Source organism: Marmota marmota, unplaced genomic scaffold (assembly GCF_001458135.2).
Source record: "Marmota marmota marmota unplaced genomic scaffold, marMar, whole genome shotgun sequence".
NCBI lineage: Eukaryota > Metazoa > Chordata > Mammalia > Rodentia > Sciuridae > Marmota > Marmota marmota.
In genome coordinates, this window is record NW_025999990.1 from 21,537,944 (window position 1) to 21,554,753 (window position 16,810).

Genomic DNA, 16,810 nt, shown 5'->3' on the forward strand with positions numbered 1-16,810 from the left:
GGAGGCAAACATTGGACCACAACCTTGAGTCAGATAGGAGGTTGACACAGGGCTTGCAAATTTCTCATACTGTGTGCTAGGTGCAGTGGTGCACACTTGTAAATCCCAGAGGCTTGGGAGGCTGAGGCAGGAGAATTGTGAGTTCAAAGCCAGCCTCAGCAACAGTGAGGCACTAAGCAACTCAGTGAGACCCTGTCTGTAAATAAAATGCAAAATAGGGCTTAGTGTTCAAAAGCTCCTAATTCAATCTTTGGTACCCGCTCCCCCCCAAAAAAAGTTCTCATATTGCAAGATCTAAAGATGCCAAGGTTGGTTGCTGCCAGGCTTTGGAGAGAACCCAGGCTGTCCATCAGGGAGGCAACTGGGCACCCACTACTGACAGCACGTGTGTGTTTGGGTGATTTTTAAATAGCTCTGATGGCCCAGTTCACTGCCTTTTCCTTAGTTCTCTCTGCATTGCCTCCTGGTGTCATTTATAGAGTGTCACTTGCTAAGTGTTTTTGCCCTTGCCTTGCTTTCTTTGACTCCCCTGTGTCTTTCCACCGCTTGTCCTCTGCACACCCTTCTCTGTCCCTGTTCTCGAAAACCCATCTTCCATCTCTGCCTGGCTACAGTCATAAATGAAGATACACAGAACTTCTCTTGTCTTCTTTCTTTATGGAATTTCTGCTCAGAGAAAGTTCTCTCTCCTGTCTTCCTACCCATACTCTGCCCACATCTGTTTGGATTTCCCAGTGGACACCTGTGAGCTTAGAGCAATTTGTGTCTATATTCTCATTCCCCCAGGCCCCCTTATATTGTTATTTATTTTACACATTTTATTGGTGTATTATAGTTGTACATAATGGTGGGATTTGTTGTTACATATTTGTACATACACATAATATAACAATGTAATTGGCCAATATCACTCCCCAGCACATCCCTCCTCCCTCCCTACCTTCCACCTTCTGGTCCCTTTCCTCTACTGATCTTCCTTTGGTATCTGAGATCCTCCTCCACCTTTTTTTTTTTCCTTTTTCCTCTCTAGCTTCCACATATAAGAAAAAGCACACAACCTTGACCTGAGTTTGGTTTATTTCACTTAACATAATGCTCTCAGTTCTATCTGTTTTCCTGCAAATGACATAATTCCATTTTTCTTGAGGGAGGGCTGAATAAAACACCACATTTTCTTTATCTGTCCATCTGTTGATGAACACCTAGGCTGGTTCCATAATTTGGCTCTTGGGAATTGTGCTGCTATAAACACAAGTATGCATGTATCACTGTAGTAAGATGACTTTAACTTTTTAAGATGAATACCAAGGAGTGCTATAGCTGGGTCATATGGTGGTTCCATGCCTAGTGTTTTGAGGAACTTCCATACTGATTTCCATAGTGGTTGTACTAATTTATAATCTTACTAACAGTGTGAAAATGTTCCTTTTTCTCCACATCCTCTCCAGCATTTATTATTATTTGTATTCTTGATGACTGCCGTTCTGACTGGTGTGAGATGAAATATCAGTGTAGTTTTAACTTGCGGTTCCCTAATTTCTAATGATGTTAAACATTTCTTCATATACTTGTTGTATTTCTTCATATATTTGTTTGTATTTCTTCTTTTGTATCTATCTATTTATTTATAATGCCTCAATATAGTTTATTCTACAAATGTGGGGAGGGCTATTTGATGTTGTTTGGTTAGTATAATTAATTTCCTCAGTGAATTATAAGAAAATTTGAACTTTTTTCATATTTTTCATTGGCACATTATAATTATACATAATAGTGGGATTCACTATATATATTTGTACATGCACATGATATAAAAATACAATTTAGTCCATATTGTTCTCCAGTATTTCTTTCTTTCTCCTCCTCCTCCTTCCCCCAGTCCCTTCCCTCCACTTTGTTGGTCTCCCTTCAATTTTTGTCTTATATTTTTAAAAAAATCTTGTTATTTTTACAGTCCCACCTGGGCTGGAAGGTTCTGGATGACAAGATCAGGATCCAATAATTCTCTTTATTGATGATCAATGGCTTTCTTTCCAGAAAGATGGTTAGGTCAATGTAAGAGATGATAAGAATCAGGTGAAGAAACGGGGAAGAAGGAAGAACAAAATTGGATAATGACTAGCTTTAATGTTTCTCTATGATGTCTTGCATTTTTACATGTTTCTAAATATGGGTTTGGCTCAGGACTTATTACAACACAATTTCATTTTGGTTACTGCTGGCTCTGAATCTGTTTATAGGAAGTTTAACTTTATTTATACTCTGTACCTTAAACACATGCAGTTGGGCAGTGCCCACAACTGGGAATTTTGCAAGAGACCGCTGGAAGGCTCTTCTGCATCCCAAGCAAGTCTTTTCTAAGTGGCAGAGAGAGTGCTAAAGAAAAAGCATTCACATTCTTCTTTATCCTAGCACCAAGGGCGCAGCAGAGATCACAGTCTGGAACAGAATGTTCCTCTCCAGTATGTTCTGAGCCCAGGGAGGTTTTGGTTTGGTAAACAGTGAGACAAAACAGCACCAGATGAAAGCCAAATCTCCCACTGACCCAGAACACTACTTGGGGGCCACCCTTTGTGGTAGGCATTGCCCAGATGCGCAGCCAACCGACAGGCAGGCGCTTAGTGCTAATGTTTTTCTCAGACTTCTGCTGCCTGCCCTCGCCTGGGGAGCTTGGGGTGGCTGATGGCAGGAGGTATGGATGTACTTATGTTTTCAGTTCTTAAAGTTCTGCAATTATCCAGCTCCATTTAAGAAATGAAATGGGGCTTAATAGCTGGGAGCACTCCGGCACAAAGCAGAAAGGTGACAGGATCTCAATCCCTACGTGCAACTTTCATCAGATAACCACAGGGATCATTTTTCCAGCTTTTAAATTAAAATTAGGCCAGTCTAGGTCCATAGTGCAAGTCTCTGATGTCCTCAGGCAGTGCCTAAGAATGGGTAGGTTGTGCATGTACAAATGCTGCAGGTCTAAGAGGTCAACAAATACCCTAGAAGTGTACATTTCTAGCAACAAAATTCTTGCAGATGGCAGTCAAATGTCTGAGGAAAGGGGTGAGGAATATGGGTAGGAGGAGAATCTTTTGAATTTCATTAGACTAGTTGAGGAAGGATTCAAGTGTTGGGAAAAGTAAGTTACAGGGACACACATTTCCCTGGGCCTCCTCCTGAGGGTGACCCAGTCACAGTGAGTGTTTCCTCATTGTGGGAGACACAGTCCTATTGCTCCCAGGCTTAGGAAGCTGTGCTTTATTTTACAACAGGCCCAGGAAGAGAAGATGGGATGCACCTGGCATCACCATTGAGAATGAGACTCTCTGAGCACTGGGGATCCTGGTGGCTCACCAGGGGGACTATCAGCGGGTGGGGGTAGGGAGGATGTGTTCCAGTGAGCTTGCTCTCTGAAGCTAGGGAGGTGGCCACTGACTTAGGTTCCTCACCCTTGTCCCAACTGGAGGTTTAACGTCTGCTGGCTTAATATCCTCAGCCTGACTTAAAGGACCCTTTGTGTTATCAGAAGTGCTCCACAGTCCCACTCCCCTGGCCTTTTCTCTTTCTTTTGGTATCTGCCAAGCCTGGAGTCAGGGCTAAGGGTAAAAGGAACATCAGGGAAAATGATTCTGTGACTGTCCCGTGGGCCTATTTGAAACTGGACCAACCACATTGCATCCTCAGATTCTTCAGTTGGCCACTGATGTCCTTGTGAGAAAGTGTCCTTAACCATCCTCAGATCCACAGTGCTGTTCCCATGTGACATACCACTCAGACACTGGCTCTGCAGCTGTGTCAAATCAAGCTAATGGCTAGGCTGGCCAACAGGAAGGGTATTACGTTCAAGTGGGGCAGCCAGAAGTGGTTCCCAATATTGTGCTACTCTTCCACATGTGGGGCACACAGTGGAGCATGGTCAGCCAGCCTTGTCCCAGTTACCTGATGGATAAGCACAAAAACTCCATGGCAACCTTCATGCTCCCTGCTACCTAAAATTCTGACACAGGGAGCATGTCCCTTGCTCCATATTCATGGTCAGTCGTCTTAAAGAGACCACTCTGGATGAACAAGAATTTTTTTTTTTTAAACATGATGGTGTTGTGCCATCAGCTAGCTTGAAAGTGGACCAAATTTATTGCCTCCCCAACTTCTTGAGTTGATAAGTTGAGTTTACCAACTGAGTTGGTTAATATGAATGTGACCAGATGTTTGTATCAGAGTCTTAGCAACTCTCACTACAAGAGTATTGGTCCAGGAAATGCAATTGTGCCAGGGTGCTAAGAGAGACAGACATGGTGGAGAATTTCTGTGCACCCCTAATGCTGCATCCTGCTGTTAAAGAACAAATGACTCCATGTTTTATTCAAAACCAAAATTGAACCCGGTGGAGAGGGCATTATTTATTTTGATGCAATATCTCTTATAAAATGTTAAAAATCAGCTAAGCATTATATTATCATGTTTTCCATGCAGTTATTGGAAAGTACAAAAATTTCAATTTTTCATTTAAAACTAAGATGCAAAAATGGTGATGGGACTAGAAGGGTTCCTAGTTTACCACGAGTCCCTGCTTATAAATAAAAGATGGGAAATCTCAACTCGGTGGTGACTCTTATTTGGAGATATGCTCACACCAACTTTGTTTCCAATAATGGAAACATCTGTGTTAAAGCTTGAGTTTCTTGGGACCAGAGGTACCTTCTCCCAACTGCGGTGTCAATACTGGATGTTGGAGAAATAGAAATGTGGGACAAGGTAGATTATGGACAAGGAGAACAGATTTCCCATGGCTTTATCCGTTTTTCCCACCTGTGGTCTTTCTCCCAAAGCTTAAGTTATTTATTTTCCCAAAGCCTGGATCAAAGGATGTAACTGAATGAAGGGCTAATATTTAGTTATTTCATGGTGGCCTGTGGGGGTTGGGTAGTGCTGATGTGAGTGAAGCCAGAGTTATGCCTTATTATTAGCTCTCTATTCCCCAAATGCATGACTCAGTGAGACACTGGACATCCATGTTCAAGTGTCAGCTGAGGTCACACATGGATGAGAAGTCCCTCCTCCACACAGAAGAGCACGTAGGATGCAGCTCAGGAGATGTCATTTTTGAACACATGTGTTGGAAGTTGGTCCTCAGTGTGATGATGTAAATGGGTGGTGGAACCTTGAAGAGGTGAGGCCTCGTGGGAGGTGGTTATGTGGCTGGGGCATCTCATGAGGGATGTTTTATAAAAGAGTGAGGCCTGATCCCTCCTGCTCTCTGGCTTCCTCTCTTGCCATGTAATTGCTTTCAAAGAAGCTCACACCATTGTGATGCCATCCACCATGAGGCCCTGACAAGAACGTAAACTGAAGAGGCCAATCTTGGACTTTAGCATCCCAAACTATGAACTAAATAAAGCTCTTTTCTTTATAAAGTACCACTCAAGTATTCTTTCATAGCAATGAAAAAATAATAATATGATATCCTCATATAGGCTTTGAATGCCCAACATCCTTTAGAATTCTGACTTATTTTCCCCCCCCATTTGGGGTCCATGAATCTCAAAGAGATATTGAACTGCCATGCAAGTCCAACAAGCAATTTTTTAATAGTCTTTAGTTTCCAGCATTGAAAAAAGAAAAACTAGATTTAAAATAATATTCATGACAGTCTGAAGGGTGGAAATAAGTTGCCGGAAGAAAGCTTTGGTGGTAGGTTGGGTTCCCAGAGATTTGCTCATTTTATAATCTGAGATTTCTGTTGGAGGAGAGGGTGGCAGCCCCAGCCTCTCAGCTCAGTTGGACAAAGATGATGGACTGAGGTCCCTAGCAGAGCCTCCACATTTTTGCTTCAAATGGATTGCTTCATTTATCTCTCTACCTGGTATATTTTGTCTTATTAGTTTAAAATAATCCCAAGCCTCAAAACAAAATCCCCAAACGTGTTTTCCCATGATGGCCACATGCTTTTTTGCCGCTCTGGATGCTGCATACCAGGTAAAGTCTCTTCTGTCATTGTCCCCTTCCTCAGTACCAACATGAACCCCATTTCTCTCTTCCACCTGGCTTCTCAATATTTTGGTCCATTGGATTCAATCACCCATCTGGCCATTGTTGAACGTATGTCAAAAAATAAGGTTCTTAGTTGAGTAAGATATTGTTCTTCATTCCAAGGATTTAAGTCGTTTGAACTTCTCTATCTTTCTGAATCTTCTCAGCTCTAAGTGTGCGCTGGCTTGAATTCTCAGTCTTCTCCCCTTGTTTTCCCTTGGCAAGATTCCACCTCCTTCCCCTCCTGTTCTACTTCATCCTACAGCATCATTTATGGTCAGCTGGTTATTGGTTTATTGGGGGTAGGAATGGAGATCTGTCTACTGGCTTGGACTCTGATGAAATTGGCACTTCACCTACTAGCTTAACAAACTGCCTCACTTATTAGAGGAAGAGTTGGGCTGAATCAGTGACTCTTAGGCTTGTCTGCATATTGGAAATATCTGGGGAGTTTAAAAAAATGCCGATCAAGGGTTCCTCCCCTAGAGAGTCTTATGGAGTTAGTTTGAGGTGTAGGGGTTTCAGAAGACTTTTTGGTGATTCTAATGCACAGGCAAGGTTGAGAACCACTACACTGAATCCACCTAACCCTGATTCCTCACCCACCACAAGGAAGTGTGTCACAGGGGGATCAGATGGATTTTGGAGTTTGACAGATAAGGTTCAAATTATAGTGAGGAATAACAGCATAAGGGAAGTTAATTTTACCATAAAACGAATGAAGGTTAATTTACCAAATAAAAAGATGAAACAAGATCATAGCACATGATTGGCATTGAAGCAAAGGTGGTTTTTATTATTATTTACCTTTAAACCATCTGTCTCTGGCTTCCTTCTTTCTTTTTTTGAGGGTTTTTTAATTTTGAAATTTTTTATTTGTTTTAATTAGCTATACATGACAGTAGAATGCATTTATGAACTTTGATATATCATACATAGATAGGATATAATTTCTCATTTTTCTGAGTGTACATGTTGTAGAGTCACATTGGTCATGTAGTCACATATATACATACAGTAATAATGTCTGTTTCATTCTACTATCTTTCCATCTCCACATCCCCTCCCCTCCCCTCCCTTCACTTCCCTCTACCTAATCTCAGGTAATGCTATTCTTCTCTAGTGCTGGGCCTCCATTGTGAATTAGCATCTGCATGTTAGAGAAAACATTTGGCCTTTGTTTTTTTTGGGATTGGCTTATTTTGCTTAGCATGACATTCTCCAACTCCGTCCATTGACTGACAAATGCCGTAATTTCATTCTTCTTTAAATGGCTTCCCTATTTCTAACAATGGTGCCATCATCTCAGTTCCATTACTCAAAAAAAAAAAAAAAAGAAGCTTTCTGATTGTTGAAAGAGAATGACTTAAAAACCCGTATTTTATTTGCATCTCATGAAGCAGACTGCTCAAGAAATCAGTTATCTGTACTTTAAAAACTGCCTGTACAACCAGGTGCTAGATCCAACCCCCCCATCCTGCCCCAAACCGAGGTGACAGTTTGGTTTCTTCCCTTCTGGTAATGTTCAACTCTTGCTACTCAAAGTGTGGTCTACTCACAGGTAGCTTTGCACACTCTAGAACTTGTGAGAAATGAGAATCTCAGTCCCACTCAGACCACCCGAGTCCCGAGCTGTCTTAAGCGCCAGGGGATTTGTGTGCACCTTACATTTGGGAGGCGCCCCCCTAGGACATCTTTCTCCTTGAGACTTGGAAAGAAGGAATGCAGTCAGCCTCCTGGAGTGGTGACAGTTCACAGATTCCAGCGTCTTGGTTGGAGACGCCATGGTGAGCCCAAGTGAGTCACGGTCGTCGTGTTCCAGCTGGCAGCAGGGAGTGTGTTGTCACAAGCTGGGCTGTGCCTGGGGAAAGTGCTGCTCTAGGCGAAGCCTGTCACCCCTTCCTCCCATTAGGCTCCATTAGCTTAGTCTGCCCCACCCTCTGCTTGATGCCCCATTGCTTCACACAGGCTTGGTGGATGCCTCCCGGCTGTCAGTCACCAAGAGAGATCATCACAGTCACAAGAGGCTTATGTGCACTTGCAGAGGGCAGGGCTCCCTCCAGGCCTGGGCCTGGCACCAGTGCCTACCATCCAGCCAGAAACCTCTGCAGCCTGCCCTCCACAGGACTGATGTCTCCTGTCCTGCAGGGCCAACCCTAAAAAGGCTTTGGGATCTTCCCTATGCATTTGTCTTGTGCCCCTCCCCTGCACTCTTTGGGTCTGCATTTTGGATTCCTTGACCTTATAAACCCAGGGGTCCTGCAGTGATTCCTTCCCACCACACCCCAGCATACAATTCCTTTGGCTAAAAGTTACCCCTCCCCTCCAAAAAAAAATATCCTACCTGTGTGAAACTATACTTTCTGTAGCTTACATTACACTCATGGACACTTGACTACACTTTCCAAAGGAAATCTCTCTGTCTGAGAGAAGGTCAATCTTCAGGCCAGAGTTGCAACTATAGGCTTGCATCACCCAGAGTGACGCAGGTACCTGGTAGGATGCAAAACGGGGGAGCTTATTTGCCATAACCGAGCTTGCTCACCAGCCTGCAGGCTTCCTGAGGGCAGAGTCTGGGCTGGTTTTTTTTCATTACTTAATCCAGTTTCAGGATCAGTATCTGGCTCACAAAGATTCTCAATAACTGTATGCCGAGTCTATGGGTGACTATATGAGTGAATGACTGTCACTCTGAGGACTTGAAGGGCTAGGATGAGTTCTTGAATGGTACTGAAATAAGGCATGTGTGTCTTGGGGGTAGCAAAGGGGTAGGGGTAGATTTTCTCCAAACATGGCTCTCAGTCCAGCACTCTAGCATTACGACTAGACAGGTAGTCCAGGGGACAATGCCTCTGCCATCTGCAACGTGCATGGATGGCCTTTGGTCATCGGCTCTTGTTGCAGGTCAACCATCCTCAGGCACAAAACAGCCAGCAGCCAGCCCTCCAGGGAAGCTTCGGCTGCCCTCTAGGGCTATATAGCAACTGGGGAGGGCTGAGCCTCTCTAGGCATGTAGATTGGCCAGTTCTGGGGACACATGGGCCACTGTGAGGTTGGCAAGCAGAAAGGAAGCCTGTTTCTACAGGGCTCCTTGTGGACAATCTAGGATGGTTCCAACCTCAGCTGCAAACCCAGGCCAACCCAAATGTAGGAGGCCTGGAGTTCCCAGGGACTGGGGTTGAGGTATGGCCAGTTCCTCCTCTGTAGAGCCTGGCTGCAGGCTGTGAGCCATGCTGCCTGGGTTCAGCATCTTCCCTTGGCTGGAGGCCATATTCCTTCATGACTCCTCCCCAGTTTCCCATCTTACCATATATAGATCAGACTCTCTTAAATGCTGCCAGGTGATGTACACTTAAGCAATAAATTGTGGACATTCACAACAATGTTCCATTACAGCAGTACCCAAGTGGCCCCAAATGGAGAGCAGCTCAATTGCCCTTCACTAGAGTAGACAACTAGTGAGACCCTCACCCCGCAAGAGAACGAATCACATGCAACTCCTCCCAAGGCTAGGGGTCAATCTCACAGTGTTGAGTGAAAGAAGCTAGTGACAGGAGAGTATGACTAAATGATGCCATTTATACCAAGTTTAAAACTGGGCTAAACTGACAGAAGTCAGGATTTTGGTCCCTACTGGAAGGGGCACAGGGGACTTCTGGGGTGCCACCAATGTTTGTTTCTTCATCTGGGTGCTGGTGCCCTGGGTGTTTCAGTTTGTGCATGTGCACTTCAAGGTGAGTCTATATACGTCATGAAAAGTTTAAAGTCACAATATGGCATAGAGAAGAGGTGGGTGGGAGTCTATTTTGTGACATGCGTTTGAGATGTCTGGAAACACCCAGGATGGTGTTGGAGTTGTGGGTCTCTAGTCTGGGAAAGAATCTTGGGCATTGTTGACAAAGATGGGACAGGGAAGATGAGGCCAGGGAGGGTCTTCTGGGACAGCAGGGGAGCTGTCAGAGGCAGGAGGAGGATGAGGAAGCAGAGCCATTCCCCAGAGGCTTATTCAGCTACCCTCATACCAGGTCCCTCTGCTCAGCTCTGCTGGCCATGGAGGGTCCTTTAGAGCTTGTACTTTTGATGAGATGGGGACAGATGCTCCTTCAACCCTTCAGGTGGCATCATATTCCTTTTAGAAGCCAAGGAAGCCAAGGGTTGGCGAGGTGACCTGTCCAGGACTGATGAGGTTCGTTGTGAGGGCGCCAGTCCTGCTGCACCTCCAGGGGACGTGGTGACTCCCTCAGCAGTTGCAAAGGGCAGAGCAGAGTGAGGCCTCCAGGCAGCTCGACAGGGCCTGGGAGTTAACCTGGGAGTATACTCCTGGGGGTACAAGGGCCTCTTGAGATAAAGGGAATGTTCTGGAATCCTTGTGCACACACTGAGCGCCACAGACTTGTCCTGCAGCTTGTGTGAGCTGTGGGGCTTGACCTTTCCTTGTAAGCCCATCAGATTAGGAGGTCAGGTGCTGTCCCAAACACCTGTGTGACGCTGGGGGCCATAGGAATGTGTCAGTAACAGAGCCAGTACATTTCCAGCGCAGGAGGACTGCGAAATATCCTTGTGAAACTTCAAGGCGTCCTTAGAAATACAGAGGAAAACGTATGCACTTATACAAGAAGGGCAAGGTCCCCACCTTGAACTCCCAGCCATCATGCAGGGAAGGGCAGTCGGGATAAGGCACAAAACCCTGCATTAAAGCCCCTCCACCTGGTTTCCAGGACCCTGCTTCCGGAAGAAGGTGCCACCCTGCCCCTCCATCCTTAACTCTCATTCTCCTAGGGGGGACATCGCACAGAGGTGTCAGGGCCCCTGGGATGGAAGTGCCCGAGGAGCTGTCCTCTCTTCCACCCAGGGTTTTTGCCTATGCTGTTCTTTGTAAGATGCCAGATGACTGAAATCCTGTTTCTAAGGGGCTTTTGAACATCATAATCTGTGGATTTGAGACAAGTCTGTTGTCTTTCCTCAGCTTACTTTGCTTTCAAATGGGGTGACCCACTCAAGGGAATCGGTGAGATGGTACCTGTGATGTCCCTCATAGAGAGACATGTTGGAGTTGGCAGGCAACCATGTAGGTGTTCCCATCTCATTCCCTGAACCTCTTCGGAATGTCCATACAGTTAACGTGGTGTTCTCCAAACATCGTTGGTCCTTTCACTCAAGTAGTGTGTGTACCTGGCTCTCTCCCCCACAGGAGCTCCAGGTTAGCTAAGGGCTTGGGTGTTGCTTTGGAAAGGAACACTGTGTATCCAGATCCCCAAAGCGACTTCCTCGGAAGCATTTTGGCTTCTGAAACTTTTAATAGATCTTTGAAAAAGCTACTATCTACTCACATATTTGAAATGTGTCAGCTCATATTTACATCATAAGTTTAAACCTACTTTTTAAAAAATAAAACTGTTGAGGGGCTTCTGAATGCTAGTGATATTCTCTTGCTTGAGCTGGGTGCTGGTTACATGGGTGTGTTCATTTATGCAAAATTCATTGACTAAGTGACACGCTGATGATTAGTTAACTTTTCTAGGAAGATATTAGTTTAATAAGATGTAATAAAACAAAGTGAAACAAAAAGACTTGTGATAGGTTGTCTGAGCCTAGAGCACACACTGCTCTGTCACCCGATCTCACAACGTGTTTGTAAGACTGCAATGGCGGGACTGCAGGGTCCGCAGGGGAACTGGCTAGGGTTCTTGGATCAGTCTAAATGGGCCTTTGGAGAGACCAATTGAAAGGCCAACTCCGGCAGGCAGAGAGACCCCATGAATTTCTTACAAGCTACACCAGAGAAATTACAGATGAGGTATCCCCAAATGCCACCGAAGTATTGAAGAATGCAAAAAATGATAGTGACATTGAAACTGGGATCTGAATACTGAATGGGCTCTGAAGACTGAAGAAAAGAAGTGGTCAGAATAGCAATGAATGAAAACAGAATAAAATTCTGCATTGGGATGGAGGCTCAGAGATTTTCAAGTATGGAAGAACTTTGTGTGTGTTAGAGAGAGAGACTGTGTGTGTGTGTGTGTGTGTGTGTGTGGTGTGTGGCTGATGAGAAGTAAGAGTGAAGAAGTAAGCAGGAGCTAGGTCATGAACATGAGCTTGATCCTTCAGGCAAGAGAAACTTCTGAAGGATGCTAAGTAAGAGAGTCTACCACCACCTCCATCAACCCCCATCAATGCTACCAACACCTCCACCCTCACCAATTACCTCCACCAATACTACACCAGCTTCACCATCACCTACCCACCACCACCACCACCATCACCAAAACCACCGACTTCACCATTACTACCTCCACCATTGTCACCTCCACCACTTCCACCACCACCAACTCCATCTACTCCAACTCCACATCATCCTCTGCCATCAGAGTTCCTATTATAATTATTTTCACAGAATAAATTGTTGCAATGCTGTGTACAGCACAATGAATTAGGGAACAAAATTTGAGTTACACCTGTTTTAAAAATAAACCCCCTAGCCTTAAGAAAGAGAGTCAGGTGGGTCGGGTGTGAGCTGAGGAGCTGGCCTGGCCTGCTGGAGGCGATTCCTCTTTTTTAACCATGCTTTTCTGCTCACCAGCAGAGTTTTGAACTGTGCTACATGGAAAATACAGGCAGAGACCAAAAAGTATAAAAAGGGTGGAAAAATTTTGGAATATATGTATGAAAGACAGCCATGACTGAATTTTGATTTGTTAATAATAAAATTTAAAAAAAAATTATTTTTGCATTTCAGGGTTTCTGGTTTTCTAGCAATTTACATCACTTCCTGATGGTAGAATAATAACCAGGATATGGTCGAGGAGGTTTTCCTCTATTATCTCATTTCACTTTGAAAAGAACTCCAGTGATAGGTCTGTGATAATTCTTTTTTAGGAGGAGAAATCAGTCTTAGAAGCATAAGGTAGATTCCTCAGGATTCACGATTAGTTAATGCTTTTCTTAGCAGCTGTTCACTCTGACGAGCTGCAGTGTCCTTTGAGAATCAGTGACAGTGAAGTGGGGACAGATTGGGATCCTAGTTGTGGAGAGTGAACTGTCTGCCATGGAAATGGAGAGCAAGAACAAGGGAGCCTTGAGAGGTTTTTGGAGATGCTCTGGTGCCCTCTGGTGACAATTTGGAGGTATCACAAGCCAAGGTGCCCATAGTGTGCGCGAGCTCAGTGATGGCACACAGACTACACAGAATGTCCACATGCAAAAGGACACAGAAGGGGCAGTGCTTATGGGAATGGGATTAGGTACAGGAAAAGACATCTTGGTCCTAAGTATCTGTCAGCCTCTGTGCCCAATCTCTTTAACACATAACCAACTAGTCTCTCCCTCTCCCCCTCTCTCTCAGTTGAAGGATAAGTAGGGTTCTTAAACTTTGATGTGCACAGGAATCACCAGGGAGCTTTAGGGTGCAGAATCAGGCTCCAGCTGCAGAGTTTCTGATTATTTGGTCTGGAGGGGCCCTAGGGATTTGCATTGTTAATCATTGAGTGATTCTGATTCAGATGGTTCTTGGACCACACTTCCAAAAACCAAGCCTACACAATACAACACAACACACTGTTTACTGTTTATATTTTTTAAAAATTGATACTTTAGCGGCAATCCAAAAATGTGGCTCCTGCATCCACTTGCTAAAAGATACCCAGAGGAATTCACAGGTGAACTGTCTCATATGGGTTCTGACTTGGTGTAAGATAAAAGAAGCAATTCCACAAACACAAAAACCCGATCACTCTGTTGTTCTAATTCTCAAAGAGCAAGTTAAAAAGATCCATTAGCACTCAAGTCAGTAAGCACATCCTCAAAAAAATATAAGCAAATCCTCATGAAAGAGTGAATCCCAAACCTGAGCTCATTGGAAGTGTGGTCTTGGAGATGTTGCCCTCTCACTATACTTGGGGCGGGGGCGGGGGGGGGCATGGAGAATCAGGAAGTGTGGGGACTCAGAGACCATACAAAGCCCTGTGCTGGGCTCAGAGTCTGTTCCTGTCAAGGAGCCAGGTGGGGCCCTGAAGTGGAGAAGCTGGCCCTTGAGGGCAGTGGCTGCCCAGGATGGATGATGAGGGAGATCACCCTGTGTGAGGCCCTGGCCTACCCTCCTGATCCTCTCCTCGAGGTTGTGTCCTGAGCTCTCTTTCTTGGTCTACATCAGGGTTGCCAGAAACCAGCAGAGCATGGATGTCTCTCAAGGAGCTTAAAACAAAAATGATCCATAGACAAGCAGAAAAGGATTCCACAGGTCTGTAGAAGGCCTGGAATACAGCTTAAGTTTCCAGACCCAGAGCTCAAGAAGTGCATGTAACTGCATGCCACCTCTGACCCAGGTATGGGGACAACTACCACTTGACAAACCATGCTGTCTGAGGGTCCTCCTAGCTGAGAACTCTCCAGAGAATTCTCCCTGCAGCCTCCCTGTAGCCCACCTGACAGTAGGGACCACTCCACATCTATGGGCCCCACAGCAACCTTTGTATGTCCCAGGGAGCTTTGAAGCCACACATGCCTGGGTCTGCCCTAGAGATCTGATGGGGCCAGGCTGTGGCTTGGGCACCGGGATATTTCCATGTCCCACTCGTATGAGTGCCTACCTCCCTACCCTGTGATGCTCCTTGCCATGGCTGCTCAGGCCACATTCATGGGACAGTCCCTCTTTCCAACATTATGGTGGATCCTTGTGACTCAGACTGACCCCTCAAGAAACAGATGCTGGCAAAAGGAGTGAGCGCTCCTTCCTGTCCCTGTCACACTCCTGGCCCCACCAGGCAGTTTGCAGATGGCTGGAGTCTCACTTCTCCACCCAAACCTGCCCATTTTCCCCTCTTCCTCCTTCCTGTTCTAGTACCGCCTGGCCCGCGGGTACTTGCTCTTTTGCCCGTCATTGTGTTCTGCTCTTCTCCACCTCCTGACCTCTCATCTCGATTGCCTACCTGCTCAGGGCCTCTATGGGGCTACTTTCCTATTTGTACCATCTCCCCACTTGCCTGGCCACTTGCAGCAGCAGCTGCTGCTGTCACCCCAACTCCTCCCATCTTATAGCCCCACCCTGGGCAGCCCTTCATCCCATACCTGCTCACAGGGCTGAACACGGCTGCATCCCACCTGCGGCCACACCCCTCCACCAGGCCTGAGCTGCCCATCTGAGGACACTGTGGCTGGGCTGTGGACTGCCTCAGTGCCTTCCGTTTCCTCTCTTGGGCCAAGGTGCTCAGCTGATAGTCTTCCGGGGCCAATACCAAACCTTGCTTGTCTGCTTGGCCTACTGAGCCGGATGTTTCTGGTTAGTGGTTTCATTTTTCTTTATTTAGTCTCTGCTGGGTGCAGGGACAGCCCTCAACAACATTGAGAAAGAGATAAGACTGTTTTTCAGGATCTCTGTGGTGTGCCTGTTCCTCCTGCCCCCAGGTGCCCAGCGCTTCCCACTGTACTTCATGTTGGGCCTTCTGCCCTTTACTCAAAACCCACCTACAGACTGAGGATGGAGGCTTTAGGGCTTAATAGCCTCTAGGAGTGACCGATTGGAGACCAGTTGGGGCCCAGAGAACAGACACTATGGTTGCTTTCAATCCTGTCTGCACATTAGAACATACCCCAGGAGCTTTAAAAACACCCCTGTTCCCAGGCCCACTGCTGAGTTGGTCTGGGGTAGGCCCCATGTGTCAATTCTAAGCTACCAGGGCTGAGAGTTGATGCAATGATCTTGAAGTCTGGACCTTGATCCAGCAGTATTTGTATAATCCAAGAGTTTGTGGGAGGTTCAGATTCCTGGCTCCATCTAGATCTTCCAATTCCAAATCTTTGGGGCTGAGATCCAGGGATCCATGTTTTAACAATCTCTGCAGATGGTTCTTGTATGCATGAGAATTTGCAACCAGGGTATGTAATGTTCAGTGAAGGGGAAAGGGTGATTGGGGACAGTATCTTATTTCTAAGTTTACACTAATGTTTCTCAAAGTGTGACCCCTAAGCCCACAGCATCGGCACCACTTGAGAAGGTTTAGAAATCCAAATACCCAGACCCTTCCCTAGACCTACTGCATCAAATTCTGGAATGGGGCCCAGTAATTTGTGCTAAATAAGCTCTTGAGGTGATTTCAATACTTGTGGGAGTTTGAGAACTACTGATCTACCATCTACTGGTCTCACCTGAGGCCATCATATGACTTGGGGCTCCACAGTGTAGACACGCCATAAGGAAAGGATGGTTGTGGAAGATGGCATGCCTGGGCTTGAAGTTATTGCCCATATAATGATGAGAAGTTTAGGGTTAAGTTGTGTGGACCATTCTGAAGCATTCTTTCCCCGAACACCATTACCAAAGGTTGGGGGAGGTCACAGGCGGCCATTTTTGGAGACAAGATTGTGTCTGCTGCCTGCCTGAGATTCTTGTGTCTATTATTATAAGTATGTGGTTGTGTTGTGAAACAGATTTCAAATTCTAGCCAGGATAAGTGAAGAGGGCAGGAGAGAAGGGGTGGGGTGGTATCTTATCAGCCAGTTCCTCAACCAGCTCAAGGTTACTATGTACCATCGGTGGGCTAGTTCTGTACAGAAGAGATAAATGACAAAAACAACTCGTGTGTACGTGTGTGTGTGTGTGTGTGTGTGTCCACCCCTCTCCTTTAATTTTTTTCTAACAGAAAGTTGAGTTAAGCACGTGCCTTAGTCTTTAGCATGCTATCTTCATTGGTCCTTTCAAAGCCTTTCTCTAGAATTCATGAAGCCGTGTGTGTGTGTGTGTGTGTGTGTGTGTTTAATTGTAAACCTCACCATTTTCCCTCCTACATTCCGAAGC

General features: G+C 45.6%; 1 long non-coding RNA gene across 1 annotated transcript; it reads right to left on the bottom strand.

The window, feature by feature from the left end:
* Positions 1-7,383: 7,383 nt before the first annotated feature.
* LOC125617729 lies at positions 7,384-15,247 on the bottom strand. Its single transcript, XR_007348826.1, has 2 exons — positions 15,085-15,247; positions 7,384-10,599 (listed from the first exon to the last, which is right to left on the bottom strand). It is a non-coding gene; the product is annotated as an uncharacterized LOC125617729 (long non-coding RNA).
* Between the last annotated feature and the right edge of the window lie 1,563 nt (positions 15,248-16,810).